This window comes from Martes martes (genome assembly GCF_963455335.1).
Source record: "Martes martes genome assembly, chromosome: 7".
Classification (NCBI taxonomy): Eukaryota; Metazoa; Chordata; class Mammalia; order Carnivora; family Mustelidae; genus Martes; species Martes martes.
Genome location: NC_137894.1, coordinates 110,120,843 through 110,139,177, shown reverse-complemented (window position 1 = coordinate 110,139,177; position 18,335 = coordinate 110,120,843). Strand labels below are relative to the sequence as shown.

Sequence of the window (18,335 nt, the reverse complement as noted above, 5' to 3'; positions counted from 1 at the left end):
GAATGCCAGGTAGGTTTCATTATAAAAGTATATAACTCACATACACTCATTCATTATGCCAAACTTGAGGCCAGAAAAATGTATAAGTATCACAATAAAATCGAAGTTCTAAAATTCTTACCCTAGAATATGTAAGAAGTAGAGGGGAGGCAGGTGATAATTTGTTGTGTTTTTTAAAATGAGTCCTCATCTTTCTTTTCTCTGATCTCGTTTATGATGCAATCCTACAGGAAACAAATTAAAGTCTAAAATGAACTCTGAAGGTTCTTAATAAGAGCATTTTCATTCCTTTTTTCTTTTTTAAAGATTTTGTTTATTTATTTGAGAGAGAGAATGTATGTGTAGGAATAGGGGGAGGATCCCAGGGAGAGGGAGCACAAAGGGGGTGGCAGAGAGAATCTCAAGCAAACTCCCCACTGAGCGTGGAGCCCAAGGTGGGTCTTGATCTCAAGACCCTGAGATCATGACCTGTGCCAAAACCAAGAAGAGGGCACTTAACTTACTGAGCCATCTAAGCAACCCTACCATTTTCATTCTTGAGAGGAATGTGTATTCTGCTATTGTTGGATGAAGTAATCTATAAATGTCAATCATATCTGGTTGACTGATGGTGCTGCTGAGTTCAAATATATTCTCAGTAATTTTCTGCCTGCTAGATCTGTCCATTTTTAAGACAAGAGTGTTGAGACACCCAGCAACAATAGTGGAGTCATCTTTCTTTTTGCAATTCTCTCAGTTTTTGCCTCACACATTTTGATACATACATATTAAGGATTATGTCTTTCTAAAGAATTGACCCCACTGTCATTATATAATGCCCCTGTTTCCACTTGAAGATTTTCCTTGCTCTGAAGTCTGCTCTGTCTGAAGTTAATAGAGCTATTCTGGCTTTCTTTTGATTAGTGTTAGTAATGTATATCCTTCTCCATTCTTTTATTTTTATTCTGTATGTGTCTTCACATTTAAAGTCGGTTTCAGTCAACAATATATAGTTGAATCTTGTCTTTTGATCCACTCTGACGGTCTCTTTTAACTGAGTGTACTTAGACCACTGGCATGTAAACTAAATTACTGATATACCTGGATTGATATCCTCTCTATTTGTTACTGTTTTCTGTTCATTGCCCTTATTTTTGTTCCTATTTATATCTTCCACTCTTTCTCTCTGTGGTTTTATTTTATATTTTTTGCATTCTTTTTTTTTTTTAAAGATTTTATTTATTTATTTGATGCAGAGAGATCACAAGTAGACAGAAAGGCAGGTAGAGAGAGAGGGAGAAGCAGGCTCCCCGCTGAGCAGAGAGCCCGATGGGGGGTTTGATCCCAGGACCCTGAGATCATGACCTGAGCCGAAGGGAGAGGCTTTAACCCACTGAGCCACCCAGGCTCCCCATCTCTTTGTGGTTTTAATTAGGAATTTTTATGAGATTCCATTTTCTCTCCCTTCTTAGCATATCAATTATACTTCTTTTTTCACTTTCTTTTATTTTTGCCCTGGAGTTCACATTATACATTTACAACTAATCCAAGTCCATTTCATGGGTAGTGAAGTACAAGTACCTTATAACAGAATATTCTTAATTCCTCTTTCCCAACCCTTGTATCATTGTTGTAATTCATTTCACTTATATTTAAGCTACACTCATTGAATACGTTGTTGATAATATCATTTTAAACAAATTATGTTATCTGTAAGATCAATTAAGAATAAGAAAAATAAAAGTTATTCAAAAGTTATTTTAAAGTTATTTCCACTCACCTAGTCTTTCTCTAATGTTCTCCCCTTTTTTAATGTAGATCCAAGTTTCTAGCCTATACAGTTTTCCTTCTCTGAAGAACTTCTTTTAATATGTCTTATAAGGCAAGCCCACTTGCAACAAATTTTCTACATCTTTGTTATCTGAGAAAGTCTTTTTTCTCCTTTTCTTTAAAGTATAATTTAACAGGATACGGAATTCTAAATTGTTGGATTTTTCTCCCAACACTTTATTCCACTTCACTCTTTTCTTGCTTGTGTGATTTCTGAAGAGAAGTCAGATTAATTCTTACCTTTGATTCTCTATAGATAAGGTGTTTTTTCCCTTCTGACTTCTTTCAAGATTACCTCCTGTCTGATTTTTTACAGTTTGAATATGAAATGCCTAGGTGAAATTTTGGGGACTCTTACCCTGCCCGGTGTTCTCCAAACTTCCTGAATCTGTGGTTTGGACTCTGACATTAATTTGGTGAAATACTCTGTCAATATTGCTTGAAATATTTCCTCTGTTCCTTTTACCCCTTCCTCTCTTTCTGGTATTCCCATTATGCATATATTATACCTTTTGAAATTGTCCCACAGTTCTTAGTTTTGTTTTTTTTTTTTTTTCAGGCTTTTTTCTCTTTGCTTTTTAAATCTTTTTTTTTTCTTTTTTAAGATTTATCCATTTATTTGAGAGAGAGAGTGGTGGGGAGGGGCTGAGGGAGAAAGAGCCTCAAACAGACTCCACACTGCACACAGAGTCAGACACAGTGCCTAATCCCACAACCCCAACATCATGACCTGAGCCAAAACCAAGAGTTGGATACTCAACCAACTGAGCCATCCAAGTGCCCCTCGTTGTTTTTTAATTTTAGACCTTTCTACTGACATATCCTCAAGCTCAGAGAGATTTTTTCCTCAGCTATGTTCGGTCTTCTAATAAGCCCATCAAAGGCATTCTTCATTTCTGTCACAGTATTTTTTAATTTCTAGCATTTTTTTTTCTTTCCTAGAATTTCATACATTATCCATCTGTTCTTGCATGCTGACTATTTTTTTCATTAGAGCCCTTGGCATATTTGTCATAATTGTTTTAAATTCCTAGTCCGATCATTCCAATATCCCTGCTGTGTTTAAGTCTGATTCTGATGCTTGCTCTGTCTTTGTAAAGCTTTTTAGCATGCCTTGTAATTTTTTTGTTGGAAGCCAGACATGATGCACTGGAAAAAAGGAACTGTGGCAAACAGGCATTAGTAATGTGGGGTAAGAGAAGTGTTCTATGATTAAGTCTCAGTCTTTTAGTGAGTCTGTGCTCCCAAGTTATGACCTTCAAAAGTTCTTCTCAATCCTCCTGCACCACCACCCCCACCATCCACACACACATACACATACACACACACACACACACACACACACACACACCCCTTAGGACAAAGAGGATGGCTAGGGGAGGAACAGGATGGCTGGAACTGGACACTTTTCGTCCCCTCCACGTAAGGCTAAAACAGCCTAGAGTTGGGTATTCCCCCTCCTCCAGTCAGTTAGGCTCTGATAACACCATAAAAGGTTAGACACTAACAAAATAACTTTTCTTTAGGGCAAACCTTGTCAAGAAAAACAGAATGCCTTGGCATATTTCAAAATGATTGATTTCCCCTTCCCATGTAGGAGGTACCAGGGCACTTTTCTCTAATTCTCGCTGTGAAGACATGGTAGAGCTGGAGGTAAAACCATGAAAAATGTGGGATTCTTATACTTGGGCCCCCCTAGACTTTCCACCTCAGACTTACCACACTGAGCCTCTGGCAATTCGTTAATTACATTTTAGGTTTTTTCCTACCCAGTACTGGTTTCCTTAGAGGTCTCTGCTCCTATGCTCTGCTAGAAAAAGTTGTCATTCTCTGTATTTGTCTGTCTGTCTCTTCAATTTGGGGATAGCAGCTAGCCCTATGACCTCACCTCTATGAAAACTCTAAGAAAGCTAAAAGTTTTCAGTTTGTTCGGGTTCTTACTTAGTACTGTTACAATGGAGTGATAACTTGCATGCCAGGCCAAAAACCACTGAAAAATCTCCATTTTAAATTTTTACCTTCACATTTTGCTAACTGATAAAGTGATATGTAAAACTCTAATGCTATTAAGGAGACAGAGAAAATAGAGATGTCTATTTGTCTCAATGGCACATAAATTACCTAAAACACAATTGATCATAGAGTTTACCCTATAAGTAATACCAAAATGCAAATTATTAAATAATATACTCCATCCTTTCTTTCTGAAGCAATGAAAACACATATATAATAAAAAATTATAGGGATCATTTAGATCCTGAATTATGATTACAAACTAAAAACAGCTCCTAAATAAAGACCTAAATTACATTTCCATAGGGGCTTTTCAAAAAAAATCTATCCGTAAAAACTGTAATTCACTGGTATCTTTGCTGCTCAATTTGCAGAAAAATAAAGCCTATTTCTTAATTCCTAAATAGAATGATAATATCTTCTAAACAAACTTTAAGTTTTCATATTCTTCCTCTGCAGGAAAAAAAAATCCGTAAAAAACTAAAATTTGTCTGTGAAATTTGACATTTGGATGCCAATTACCAGCATTTGCTATTGCTGTGGAATTAACCTTTATCAAAATTAATTTACTTAGAAAATCGTAGTCCACTGTAAGATGCTGTATGCTCTTCTCATAACAAGAAATACAGCTAATTTTTTTCCCAAATTACACTGTAAAACAGCTCATTACTCTTTATATTATTGACTTAAATTTTATTCAACTGAGTTTTAACATACTTAATCAAATGCATGCTGGTTAAATAAGATGAAAATATCTAATTCACCTTAAGAAATCTGAAAGCATGTTGCAAATAAGTGCCCAAACATAGCAAGAATGTCAGACTAACCAAACCCAAGGGAACATATTAGCAGTATCTTCACTTCACATAAATATAACTTTATTTTATTATTATTGTTTCCACATCTGTGATGTATTAGGTACAACAGACATTTCTGAGCCCTTAATATATTGAGCAGATGGTGAACCATTACAAAATTAGGAACAAGGGTAACATTTTAAGGAATCATTAATAATCTTGCTCTTCAGCCAGAGGAGAGCCACCAAAGCTGGATAAATACTTTTTCTACGAGGATAATGAGGAATCAGGGCGAAAGACATAGGAAATCATTTGGGGATGGTCACAAAAAACACTGGGAAAAGTCACTACAGTAACTAGTTAAAAAAATATATATATATACATATATATATATTAAATATATGTGTGTATATATATATATGAAGAAAGAGTAATATATGAAGAAAGAGTAATTGACCCAAAAAGAGGTCAAATGAGAATGAAGATGGATGCTTGTGAAAGAAAAGAATCCTCTGAAAGTTCCATTCTTAATTTGCTAAACATAAAATATATTCTTGAGACCCCACATTCCTGTAATCCCAAAACAAATTCAGAATCAAACTAAAACTAAGACTTAGTAATTAGCATAGTTTCTAGCTAAAGTAATAACTAATAAAAATGGACCAATCATGTCAATTCACAAAAGATAAATGAAAACATCAAAAGATAAAACCAAAAAATAAAACGATTCTCTCATTATGTCAAGTGCTTATATATATGTAAAAATAAACTATCCAGGTGAAAATGGCTGCGACAAGATAATCTAGAAGACAGAGCTCAGAATGTACTCCTGCTCCCAAAAAAGTCACATGATTTTTAAGAAACTCCTGGATTATCTCCAGAGCGGAAATAATGTAGTATCAGTAGAATCTTTTGAGGAAAAGTGATACAGCATCAATAAATAATATAGTGCTTTCTGGGTGAAGGAACACTACCTACCTAAAGAAAAAAGGATTCCTAACTTTTAAAGAGAAAAATTTGATTTATTAGTAAAGTTATTTCAGTATTAACTGTGAAAAACGGCTTACCTTCCTTCCACTAGAACATAAGCTGACAAAACCACATGGTATTTCCAAAGGAAAATATTATTGCTTGAATCTGGGTCACTAAAATTATCACTGTGCAAAATGAGAAAAAAAAGGGATAAATTAATTACCTACAATTATGCATTTTCTTTGTTGTTAACATGAAACATATCTCACATAATATCTCACAGGCCATTCAAATGAGATACATGTCCCTACGTTTGAAATCTCTAGAGAGAGCTCCTTTGAAGACTGAACACATAGTTAAAACTATTTAAACAATTCCTGATCACTAAATGTGAATAAATTTTTTTCCAACTAAAAATAATTTTTTAATATTTACTGTTCTCACACCACTTTATTTTTTCCTTAACAACATGGAAGTTCAGCTATACAAAAAGGCTCACTATTAAAAACAAAACACACACACACACACACACACACACACACACACACACACACAAAGGGAGGGGGGGATATTCAAACAGCTTCAAGGACAAAAAACATGCTTCACACTAGATCATATTTACAGTTCCTCATCTAGAATTCAGCTAACATCCAACTGCAGCAATCAGCCAAGCTTGGCAAATTAAAATAACAGTAATTTTGACAGATTATCTGCTATAAATATTCAAATATGGGCGTTTATGTACATGCAAGGGTCTCTATATGCCAATCAAAATGCTTTGTTCAGGATCCTAAAACTGAGTTTTTTTCACCCTTCTTTTCTGTAGGAATCCCCTAAGTCCTTAACTTTCATTTTAACTCTTTCACCTCAGCTGATAAAGGGGCCAATTATTTCTCTATTCATAGCCTGAATTATCATCCATAGCCTGAATTAAAAATTTAAGGATAATAGTCATATCAGACAAAAAGAAAGTACTTAGAATCTTTGAAAATCAAAGTCTGTAAAGAAAAAAAGAAAGATACAGGAATGAGGATGAGGTGGCTGCAAAGAGAGAATCTAGAAGGATGGCAACTGAATAAAAGATGAATGTTTTACTCATGTGGCCAGGTATGGCTTGGTAAGTAAAATCCAAATGTAAAGAGCATTTAACAATTTCATAAATTTGGACTGCCTTCAAAGTTCCATTAAGATAGACTACCATCTATCTGGGGCACCTGGGTGGCACTGTTTGTTGAGCTTCCGACTCTTGGTTTTGGCTCAGGTCCTGATCTTAGGGGTGTGGGATCCAGCTCCACACTTAACGCAGAATCTGCTAGAGTGTCTCTCTCCTTCTCCCTCTGCCCCACCCCTGGGCACACACACACTCTCTCTCTCTCTCAAATAAGTAAATAAAACATTTTAAAAAATAAAATACATAAAAGATAGACTACCACTTATTTGCATCAATGCAAGACCCTACACTTTGATGACAAGTATATGAAAGTGTCAAAAGTGGGGAAATGCAATTAGTATGAAATTCAAACCAAATTCAAAATTTGAAATCCAGAGATAGCTCTATTTAATCAAGAATAACGGCTCTAATGAAGGTAAGATATCTCATGCATGAATTTATTAATTGTCCTCCTATCCTATCTCCCATTAGTCAGTTCCCCTTAAACATGTATGAAATTACTGAAAAGAACCCAGGAAAACTACAAGTGATAGACACATCTCTGCATCCAGAGCAGATGATGCAGTCAAACAAAATTATGGACAAAAATTCAACCTATTCAGAGGCATATGTCCTTCTCTTTCCACCTGGAAACAGCTAAAAATCTCTATTAAGATTGCTCAAAATATTTCTACAAAATTAAGCTTGCAAGAAAACTTTTCCTTTATAATCACTCACCATTCGACCACTCAAACCCAGGTCCAGCAGGGGATGTAAGCCAGAACAGTGGTTTTCAAAGCAGCAAAAGGAGATGAAAAGTCTAATCTAGGGGCAGTAACTTAAGCCTCCCATTGGAGCTTGTCAGAAATGCAGAGTCTCAGTCCCTATCCAGGGACAGACTGAATCAGATTCTGCATTTTAACAATCCCCAAATAATTCACATAGGTATTAATATTTGAGAATCTCTGCAGGAAGATTAGAATGAGAAAGAAGGTATAATCTGTTCAAAGACTGGTTCTTACTACAGGCCATTGTCCAATAAGCAACCAATTTTTAACCTCTGGTTTAAAAGCATCATTATTCTTCCCATAATCTTTGTACTTTATTTTTTTTAAGATTTTCTTTATTTATTTGAGAGAGAGAGTATGAACAGGGGAAGGGTCAGAAGGACAAGCAGACTTCCCGCTGAGCAGGGAGCCTAACACAGGGCTTGATCCCAACTGAGCCAGTCAGGCACCCCAATGAAAATCAGATGCTTAACCTATTGAGTCACCCAGGTGTCCCAATTTTTGTATTTTAAATAAGGGATCTTGAAAAATAGAAACCCCTTGAGAGCCAAAAGAATTAGTATCTAATGATTAAATCTCAGATCCCAAGAAAGGCTATGACAGAGTTATCTTAGAGCAGGTGGTCCCATCTCATGCCCCTGAATCACATGAACTAGATGAGTTAATTTAATAACAACTCCTTTCATTCCAAATCCTAGACTCTAAGAGCATACAGCAGTTCCAGTAGCTCAGAAAGAGATCAAGAGACCAAAGGCCCATGCCATCATGTAACCAGAAGAAGAGAAAGCTGTATGTGCTCATTATTCAGCTATTGTCTTTTTGCTCCAAATCCAGCCTTTAATACTCAACATAGAATAGATTCTGGAAACTACTTTTCTCTTTGGCCAGCCAGCTTGGCTGGCTGTTGCTAGTAAGGGCACTAGGAGAAACTTGCTTTTTCCAGTCAGCACTGCTCCAGCATAGGCCCTCCACTCCAGCAACAGCAGTTGGTGACAGCCACCAATTTTTCCAGCACTCTCAGAAGTATCAGCAGAAGCCAGACAGTACTCCCTCCAGAGGTTCTGAGCCCCAACGCTACTCCTAAGCCCTTTTTTGTTCCCCCAGTATTGATGGTTGTAGCTTTCTGCAATTATCGTCTCTGTGTTACTCCAATGTTCCCCTTTTGCTCTTTCAACTCCAACACGTGTATAATCCATTGACTATATTAAATTTTCTCGGTAGAAAGATCTAGTGTAGATTGCTTCCCTGTCCAGATTCTAACTGATATATAGTGGCTAGATAGAATAAAATCCAGCATGATCTTGATCACTTAGGAAAACTATTTTCTGAAAACATGACAGCCTATGAGAAAATATTTACTGCCTCTCCCCCAAAATGGGTGCAAGATGGGAAATGGATGCAAGAAGTATGGTTGAGAAAGATGAGGAAACACAACTTGAGGAAGTAATATATTAGGGGCTCCTGGGTGATTCAGTCAGTTAAGTGTCTGCCTTCAGCTCAGGTCATGATCCCAGGTTCCTGGGATAGAGCCCCTCATCAGGCTCCCTGTTCAGCATGAGCAAGGAACCTGCTTCTCCCTCTCCTTCTGCCCCGCCCCCCACCACTGCTTATGCATGCACACTCTCTCTCTGTCAAATAAATAAATAAAGTCCCTTTAAAAAAAAAAAAAGCAATATATTGAACAAATATCATGACAGAAAAAAAAACACATTTTAGTCCCCAGAAATATAAAGAAAAGGCCAATAAAAAATCTAAAACAAATATAGTTTTCTACTTTACAAAACAAATCACAAAATTTAAGAAGTGGAAGGAACTTTACTCTTTTGCCTCTGCCACTGTTGTTTTATTAAAGTAGTTTTATACTGAGCTTGAGTTATCATACTTTCAGGAAGCCACTGACAAATTAGAGAGAGGTGAAAGAAATTACAAAAAAATTGATGAAAGCAACAGGCAATAGGATGCATGAGGAGAGATTCAAGGAGTCACTTCTTAGCTCAGGCCAAAAAAAGAAAACTTCAGGATACTAGCTGCCTTCCATTTAAAGAGTTCTAACCAGCTCTGCTTCATCACCCTACAGATGCTTAAAATGACAGAAGATCAAATAAAGGAAGACGTGAAATGGAGCTTCTTAGCTTACTGACTCTCCCTTGAATCACTAAAATAGTAGCTCTTAATGCTGTTTACACATGAGAATAAATGAGAATTTTTGACAAAAATAACAAAATAGTAATAATGATGACGACGCTCAGAACACAATACCAGAGATCTGATTTAACTGGTCTGAGATGGAGTATAGACATATTACACAAACAAAACAAAACAAAACAGGGGCACCTGATGGCTCAGTCAGTAGAGTGTATGACTCTCGCTCTCGAGATTGTGAGTTGAATCCTATGTTGGATATAGAGATAACTTAAAAATAAAATCTTAAAAAAAAAAACAAAACAACACTCCAGTGTTTATAACGTACTGACAGAGGGACTGAGAACCACTTATTGGAACATTCCATAACTGTAATACTCAAGGTATGGTCAAAGGACTTAGATAAATCCAGATTACCAGTGGAACTCATTAGACAGGGAGCTTCTAGGGTTTTACTAAGAATCTAACAAGATCCCTTAGTAATCTGTATGCACATTAAAGTTTGAAAAAAAAAATTATTCTGTAACAGTATGAAAAGAGTTTGAGAGTTTGTGTGTCCAAACTCCAACCTAAAAATAACTAAGTTGAATTTTTTTTAAGTTTTAAACAGTCGACTTCTCTTTTTTTTTTTTAAAGTAATCTCTACACCCAACGTGGGGCTTGAACTCAGGCATACACCAACAACTGAGCCCGTCAGGCACCCCTAAATACTTTTACTCTAAGTAAAATAAAAATACTTTATTTTAAGTCTACTAGGGTTTACTAAGAATATGGCTTTAGTAAGTGAATAACTTTTAATAATATTTAATAATAACTAATATTTATTCAGCCTATAAAGTTCGTAGGTATTGTTCTTTACAAAATAAGTTAATCCTCAACATATCGCTATAAAGTAGATAATTTTATAATCCCTGTTTTACAGATAAGAAAACTCAGAAAAGAGTTATATAAAATAAATAGCTTGCCTTGGGTCACACAATTAGTAAGTGGAAAGCTGAGAATTGAACCCAGACAGTCTTAGCTTAAACTTAACCACAAAATAACACTGTTTACCAATGCCATCCCAAAACATTCAGGAGAAAAACATAATTATTGGCAATAGGAACACTGTAAGAGTAAAAGAAAAAAAATCAGTATGCTTTTCTCTGGTTTAAAAAAAGATAAACAGAGTTGTAATAGTGATATAACTACATCAACACTGTTATGAGTCTGTAGCCACCAGTTAAAACAAAGAGGAACATGACAGAGAAGACAATAACTCAGAAGGTTGCTTATAATGCCAACACTGTCAACATTTTAGGATAAAATATTGCATGTGAGACTAACCCATAGAAGAAAAATTTTTGGTAATAATCACTTTGTTATCTACACTTAGGAAATAACTGAAAGCCCCTATTAGGAGATATATTCTCCTCAGTGCTTCATTAATTCACCCCGACAACTGTTCCTACTACCCCCATCGCCACCACCCTCAGAAAAGTAAAGAAAAAAGGCTATGATTATTTTTCACAATGAAACAGGCATGACATAAATTTAGTCTGACTTTTCTCCTCTTCTGTACTCCAGTGCTCCTAACTTCTCAAAAGGTTGACTCTGCTTCTCTTATAACAGAAGTAAAAATTTCAGTCCCAGTAAGACCCAAATGTTACTTTTGAAAATACTGAAGACAACTTTTAAAGAAGTCCAATGCTGTCAGTTAAAGGCCTACTAGTAAGTTGTAATAATTTATGTGAATTCTAAACAGCATGATAGAATAGCCAAAGTTCTCAAAGGTAAATAATGTAATTTTACCAACAAATAGATTGAATTTAAAATATGCAAAATTATATCCTGAGTATTTAAAGGAAAGCAAAAATTTCTAAGATGTCTTAACTTCATTCAGCCCAAGCAAACTCCTAAAAAAAAAAAAAAGTACACTACCTCCGGTGACCTAGTTGCTGAGAATGAACAAAACTATAGTTATTAAAAATAGAGTTGTTTAACCCATAGGAGCTACTAAAGTGGATGATGGAGCCAGAAAGATTTGAGAACTAAAAATATCAAAGCAAAGACTCACTGAAATACACTCTTCTAAACACCTAAGTATAAAACTATAACTTGAAGCAATTCATTGGTTCCTTTGGGTAGGGTTTTACCTGAAGAATCCAAGAAAGCTGAGGTCCAGGGAGCCTGGTGGCTAAATCAGTTAACTGTCCAACTCTTGATTTCAGCTCAGGTCACAATCTTATGGTTGTGAGATCAAGTACTGTACTGGGCATGGAACCTGCTTAAGATTCTCTCCCTCTCTTTCTGCACCACCCTCCCCTCCCCTCTCTCCTCTCAAGAAAAAAAAAAGGAAAAAGAAAAAAGAAAGAAAGCTAATGTGCATGTGTAGCACAGTAGGGATGCAACCTGATTTCCCAAAGAATGGAATAAGAGTCTCAGGAAGCCAACACTGAAAAAAAACAAAAAAGAGGCATGTTTTGGGAGACAAAACAACTGTCAAAAACCACAGAAGCAGAATATTCCTGATATGACTCTTTTCACTAATATGACTAAGAAAATTACCCATACCAAAACTCTTGAAAATTTCCATCAGGTTTTAATTATCCATATTAGTTATGTAACCTATTTGTAGTTTACTTTTTCCTTCTAGTTAAAACCAGAAAACCACTCTCTTCATCTGTCCACCTATCTTCATAATAGTATGTGTTCTCAGTCTACCTTTCTTTGCTACCCTATTCCAAAACACTACATTATTTGAATAATAAAGTAAAATATGACCTATGACAAAACAAAATATACCTCAAATAAGTTATGTTTACTAAATATGAGTCAAATGAGTAATCACTATGCCTTCTACCCTCATAACATAGAAAAATCATATTTATTATACATCATGTGTAAAAACCTAAACGAAAAATATTTACTACCTCCATCATCAATAAAAAACTTATTGTAGCAAAGAAAAATAACTATTTAAAAATCACTCGAATCATTTTTTCATCAGGAAGAATAAACTTAAAAAGATGATTCTCAACTTCATTGTCAATCAGAATTACATAAAATTATAGACTTCTGGGCCCATGACCAGGGATTCTGAATCATAAAGTCTGAGTTTCCGAGGATGAACCCAAAATTATACATTTTAACAAGCTTCTTAAGTAATTATTATGCAGATTATCCTTAAATAACACTTTCATATATACTGCACCTTCAAACCACTCTCAACTTCCCTATAAGCCCTTTAGGTCTGATCAGTTTACTCACCCCTATCCCTCGTCTTAACAGCTTCAACTTCTGATTAAACTACGTGCTTGGAATTAAGACAGAGAAAAAATAATAAAAACCAGTTGTTGGACATACATTACCATAGGCTGTGAATTTTACATAATCTATTACAGATATAAGAATTAAATGATATATTGCATGTAAAGTCTATAACAGTTTCTAAAATAAAGAAATGCTCATTAAACTAGCCGCTAGCTAAACTAATATACACACAAAACTCTGTAAATACATGTTTACAGCAGCTTTATTCATAACTGCCAAACTTGGAAGCAACTGAAATGTCCTTCAGTAGGTAAATGAAAAAGTAAACTTTGATACATATGAAATATTATTCAGTACTAAAAAAGGAATAAGTTATGAAGCTATGAAAAGACACAGAGGAAACTTAAAGTAAAAAGAAACCAATCTGAGAAGGCTACATACTGTGTGATTCTAACTATTTGACATACTAGAAAAGGCAAAACTATGGAAACAGTTAAAAAAAAAAAATCAGGGGCTGTCACAGGAAGAAGTTAAGGAAAGAGCAAGAGAGATGAATAGATAGAAAGGAAAAAGTATTTTTAGGGCTGTGAAAATACTATGTATTACAATGATGGATACATGTTATACATTTGTCCAAACCCACAGAATGTACAACAGGAAGAATGAACCCTAAGGTAAACTATGGATTTGGGTGATTATGATATGTCAATGTAGGTTCATCAATTACAACAATGCACCACTCTGGTGGGGAATGTTGATAATGGAGGAGACTATGCATGTGCAGGGGCAGGGGATATGATTTTGCCGTGAACATAAAACTGCTCTAAAAAAAGTCTTTATTAAATAACAAAAAGAAGAAGAAGAAAGAGGAAGAAGAAGAAAGAAGAAGAAGAAAGAAGAAGGAAGAAGAAAGAAGAAGGAAGAAGAAGGAAGAAGGAAGAAGAAAGAAGAAGAAAGAAGAAGGAAGAAGAAAGAAGAAGAAGAAAGAAGAAGGAAGAAGAAAGAAGAAGAAGAAGAAGGAAGAAGAAGAAGGAAGAAGAAGAAGAAGAAGGAAGAAGGAAGAAGAAGAAGGAAGAAGAAGAAGAAGAAGAAGGGGCGTAGAGGGGCACCTGGGTGGCTCAGTGGGTTAAGTGTCTGCCTTCAGCTCAGATCATGATCCCAGGGTCCTGGGAACACACGCCCAGGGTTGGGATCCCTGATCAGTGGGGAGTCTGCTTCTCCCTCTCCCTCTGACCCTCCTTCCTGCTTGTGCTCTTACTCGCTTGCACTTTCTCTCTCAAATGAATAAACTAAAATATCTTATAAAAAAATAAATAAATAAATTTTTAAAAGGAGGAAACAGTAAGCTGCTATTATCCCTAGTAAGAGACTACTTTGTGGGGTCATCATAATGACTCTAAGACATGGTGGTTACTTATTTCCAAGTTGTAGGAACTAAGGTTTAATGAATTGTCTGGGCAAATAATTTGCCCAGAGATAGTTAGGGAGCAGAGAAAGGATTCAAAGTGATACCTGTAACTCCAAAACCTGAACTCTTTACTTTAACCTAGGCTAACTTCCAGAAATAGCAGGACAACAACAGTAAGCACAAAATCATTCTATACCCATAACTACACTTTACAAGAATTTTCCTGAATCATCCCCAGGTCAACCATGACCTAAGCATGTCTCACAAATGTTCTTATATGACTAAGAAATGAAAGACAGGCATATACTATGATGGGTGGTTAACAACAGGTAATTATAATAACCAAAATTAAGTACGGGTTAATGAGTGAACTACTTCATATTAAGTAATGTTCTAATAAATATAATACTTAATATTTAAAGAGTATTTAATATTTTCACAGCACTTTATGAATTAGCAATAACTCCACGATAAGGGCCAGTATGACTGTTAACATTCCAGCAGACAATGTGAATAGAGAGGTAAATGAAATCCAGTCTAAGTCATTAAGCTGTTTAACTCAAAAACATTACAAATTCAGTCTCTTGACTTCCCACATCAAAGGGCTGTAATCCTTAGTTAAGAGTATAAGAAGCTACAAGGCAATGAATTCAAAACAAGGAGACTTCTATATTTCACCCATCACAAAATATGAACAGAATAAATATGCAATTCAAAATTCTCCTTCAGGAAGCTTTCTACTCAAATTTTATAAAATCTGCTTATGTTCCTAATGATTAAGTTTCTTGTATGAATCATTTACTTTTTAAAACATTCTGGACCTCTTCTCAAAGCATCTGTTTTCCCCTCATCTCAGTGCCTCCCAAATGGCCATCATTTTCTCCTCCCAAGTACATTTCTAGCTTGCCTGTTCCAACCAGCTATCTCTAAAATGGTAAGCATTTTAGGCAGTGGTTTCCACAAATCTTCCCCACTTGAACCACGTTCATAACAAGTAAAACACAATTAGTCATGCAAAAAAAGATATGTATATACTGATAACATACACATACCACCAAAACTAGAAATTTAGAAAATGAAAATTACTAATGATAAAAACACATTCTATTCTGTTAAAATTGCAAAGAGCAGATTTTATTTTATTTTTTTATTTTTATTTTATTTTATTTTAACCTGATAACTCTCAACAAGTTAATACAAGTCTCATGGAGGTTATTTAGTTTTACAAACCTTATAATTTATAGATAACTCTCTAGACAGATTTTTAATGAAATGCATTAAAATTTAGCTCTTAGCTAAATATAAAATGGTACATAATACAGAACAATATACAAATATAACTCAGCCAGGGAGAACACCTATCTCCCATTTGCTCACCCTCTCCTTTAAGAAGAGAATAACTCTCCCATACAAACCAAAGAGGTTCTGATTCACTGGAATGCTACAGAGCTCAAGGAACCCAGTACTACAGGAAGAAGCCAAAGTGATAACACTTCCTTCTGCTGGAGATCTGTTGATTAAACACATAAAAGTAGGTATCTCTACTATCTAAATTTTTACAAAGAATGCATATTATACCTCTACAATTAGAAAGATTTATTTTTTTAACATTTTATTTATTTATTTGAGAGAGAGCAAGTGACAGTGAAAGAGAGCACAAGGGAGAGGAGAGGAAGAAGCGAGCCCCTGTGATGTGGGACTTGATTCTAGGAATCTGGGATCATGACCCGAGGCAAAGGTAGACACTTAATGGACCAAAACACCCAAGCGCTCCAATTATGAAAGATTTGTCATTTTGAAGTGATCTGTTTAATTAGGTATATCTTTTTTTTTTTTTTTTTTTAAGGAAAAGGCAGATTTAGAAATTCCTGCTTGAGGGACGTAACCTTAAACATTAAATCCCACAAAAAGCAAATCAGTAAGGTTGTGAAGGATTCCAGGCAGAGGCACAAAGTTGCTGACTAACAAACATCATGGGTTTTTGTTTTTGTTTTTAAGATTTTATTTATGTGACAGAGAAAGACAAAGTGAGAGAGGGAACACAAGCAGGAGGAGTGTGAGAGGGAGAAGCAGGCTTCCCGCCAAGCAGGAGGCCCAATGTGTAGCTCGATCCCAGGACCCTGGGATCATGACCTGAGCTGAAGGCAGACACGTTTGGTAAATCTTTCCTCATCCCTTCTTACTAAATATTAAAAATATATTCCCCTCCTGAGCAAATTCTCTAAACACAACTGAATAGTGAGTGATGCCTTTTTGGCCCCAGATCATAACCTCTACTCTTTGTGTGCTATACACACAGGGAGAATAAATCATCTATCTGTAATTCAATCAGAAATGTTTTAAGAACATAACAAGACAAACCAATCTTTTATCTTTTAATGGTACATAAATGCACTGTCAGGTAAGGTAGTCAGTAGCCAAATGCAGTCATTCAGCATGTGAAATATGGTTAATTTGAAGTGAGAAACTCTGTAAGTGTAAAATATACACTGATTTCATACTTAGTAGAAAGAATACAAAAGATTTCATTGATTTTTTTATATTAATTAGCAGTTCAGGTAATATTTTTAATATATTAGGTTTAATAAAACATATTATTAAAACTACTTTCACTGGTTTCTTTTTACCTTATTTAATATGGCTACCAGAAAACTTAGAAGTACATGCATGGTTCACATTATATTTCTACTGGACGATGCTGGTCTATAAACTAGTGATCAATCATAAGCTCTTATGAAACTATTTCTATGTCAATCTTTCATGACTATGTAGCATCATAAAATCTCCTCATTACAATAGCCTAACCAAAATTCCCTTCTCCCTGATTTGCAAAGTAGATTATATGCATATTCAGGTTCCTTCCTTTCTGATACCTTCATTCAGTCTTGAAACATTGAATAAATTCTATATTTCACCTCCTCTATCCTACCTTTGCCAACCAAGTTACTGGCCTTAAAATATTCATCTTTTATCTCTAATGAATAGTGTACTTAGAGAAGAGGAGGCTGAGAATTTTTCCTAAAAGACCCTCCAGATTATCTCTAACAAGTAGTATATGGTAGTGTTAGAATTCGATATATAGAACCGAATATCCCTAGCATGAACCCTGCCTCTCGTGCAAAGCCCTATAGCTCAGCTGCCTTGTCTGCAACAGGGATAAATATTATTAACATTAAACATTTAACATTAAATTAATATTTCATTTAACTCATATTTACTATTAAAATATCAATACCATATGTTGTTGTAAGATAATAAAAGAAAAGCATTTAGAACAGGGCCTGGAACTTCAATGTTCATAAGTATTAGCTATTATCATTATTATTTCCTTTTTTGACTTGCTTCCTGAACCTATCATTCTCCTCTTCTATTTCTGGTTGCCCCATCAACAGGTTCTCTCCTTATTCAAGCTTTTAGCATATCTAATAAAATGTAAAAAATATAGACAGCAGATAGAGCAGGTCACTTGGTCTGACAAAAACAAAGAATTCCAAACACAAGAGCCCGTAAGAAAGTATACTTCATCACATAACAGAGAGATTCCTCAATATGAGAAACAGGCTAATTCTGGGACCCTGTAAAAGTTATCTTCAAGGGGCCTGGATAGATGTTCCTCAAGCTTCCCTTTAATCACCTATGACCTTTTCAAGGGATCCAACCCAGATATTAAAATCTAGAACCTATCCCACTGACAATAATACTCACCGAATCTAAAATTATACATTCTTTGTGGCACTTTGACTCAGCTACTGATTCATGTCTGGACACCTAAAAAATCAGCAAGCTCCCATCTGCAACCAGTAAAAGAGCCCAAGTTTAGACTTTCACCACATTACAATGCAAGTTAAAAATCTGTCCACTCTTACTTAAAGGCTCAAAAAGCAGAAGATATGTAAGAAAAGGTCAAAATACTCACTTTGTCACACCAAGTCTCATGGACTTCAAGCAGATTCTGGGGGGACAGTTCTTTAACTTAAACCACAATCTGGTTCAGCTGAACCTCT

General features: G+C 35.3%; 1 protein-coding gene across 2 annotated transcripts in view; it reads right to left on the bottom strand.

Moving 5' to 3' along the window:
* The window catches only part of FUT8 (fucosyltransferase 8), a 304,241-nt gene that overhangs the window by 194,080 nt on the left and 91,826 nt on the right, over nucleotides 1-18,335 (bottom strand). The window contains exons 3-4 of one of the 2 annotated variants that reach the window (XM_080808027.1): nucleotides 18,037-18,122; nucleotides 5,687-5,776 (exon numbers count right to left, since the gene is read on the bottom strand). The gene's annotated coding sequence lies outside the window, so the exon portion shown is untranslated. The remainder of the gene's footprint in view (nucleotides 1-5,686; nucleotides 5,777-18,036; nucleotides 18,123-18,335) is intronic. The other variant, XM_080808026.1, reaches the window with a different exon arrangement.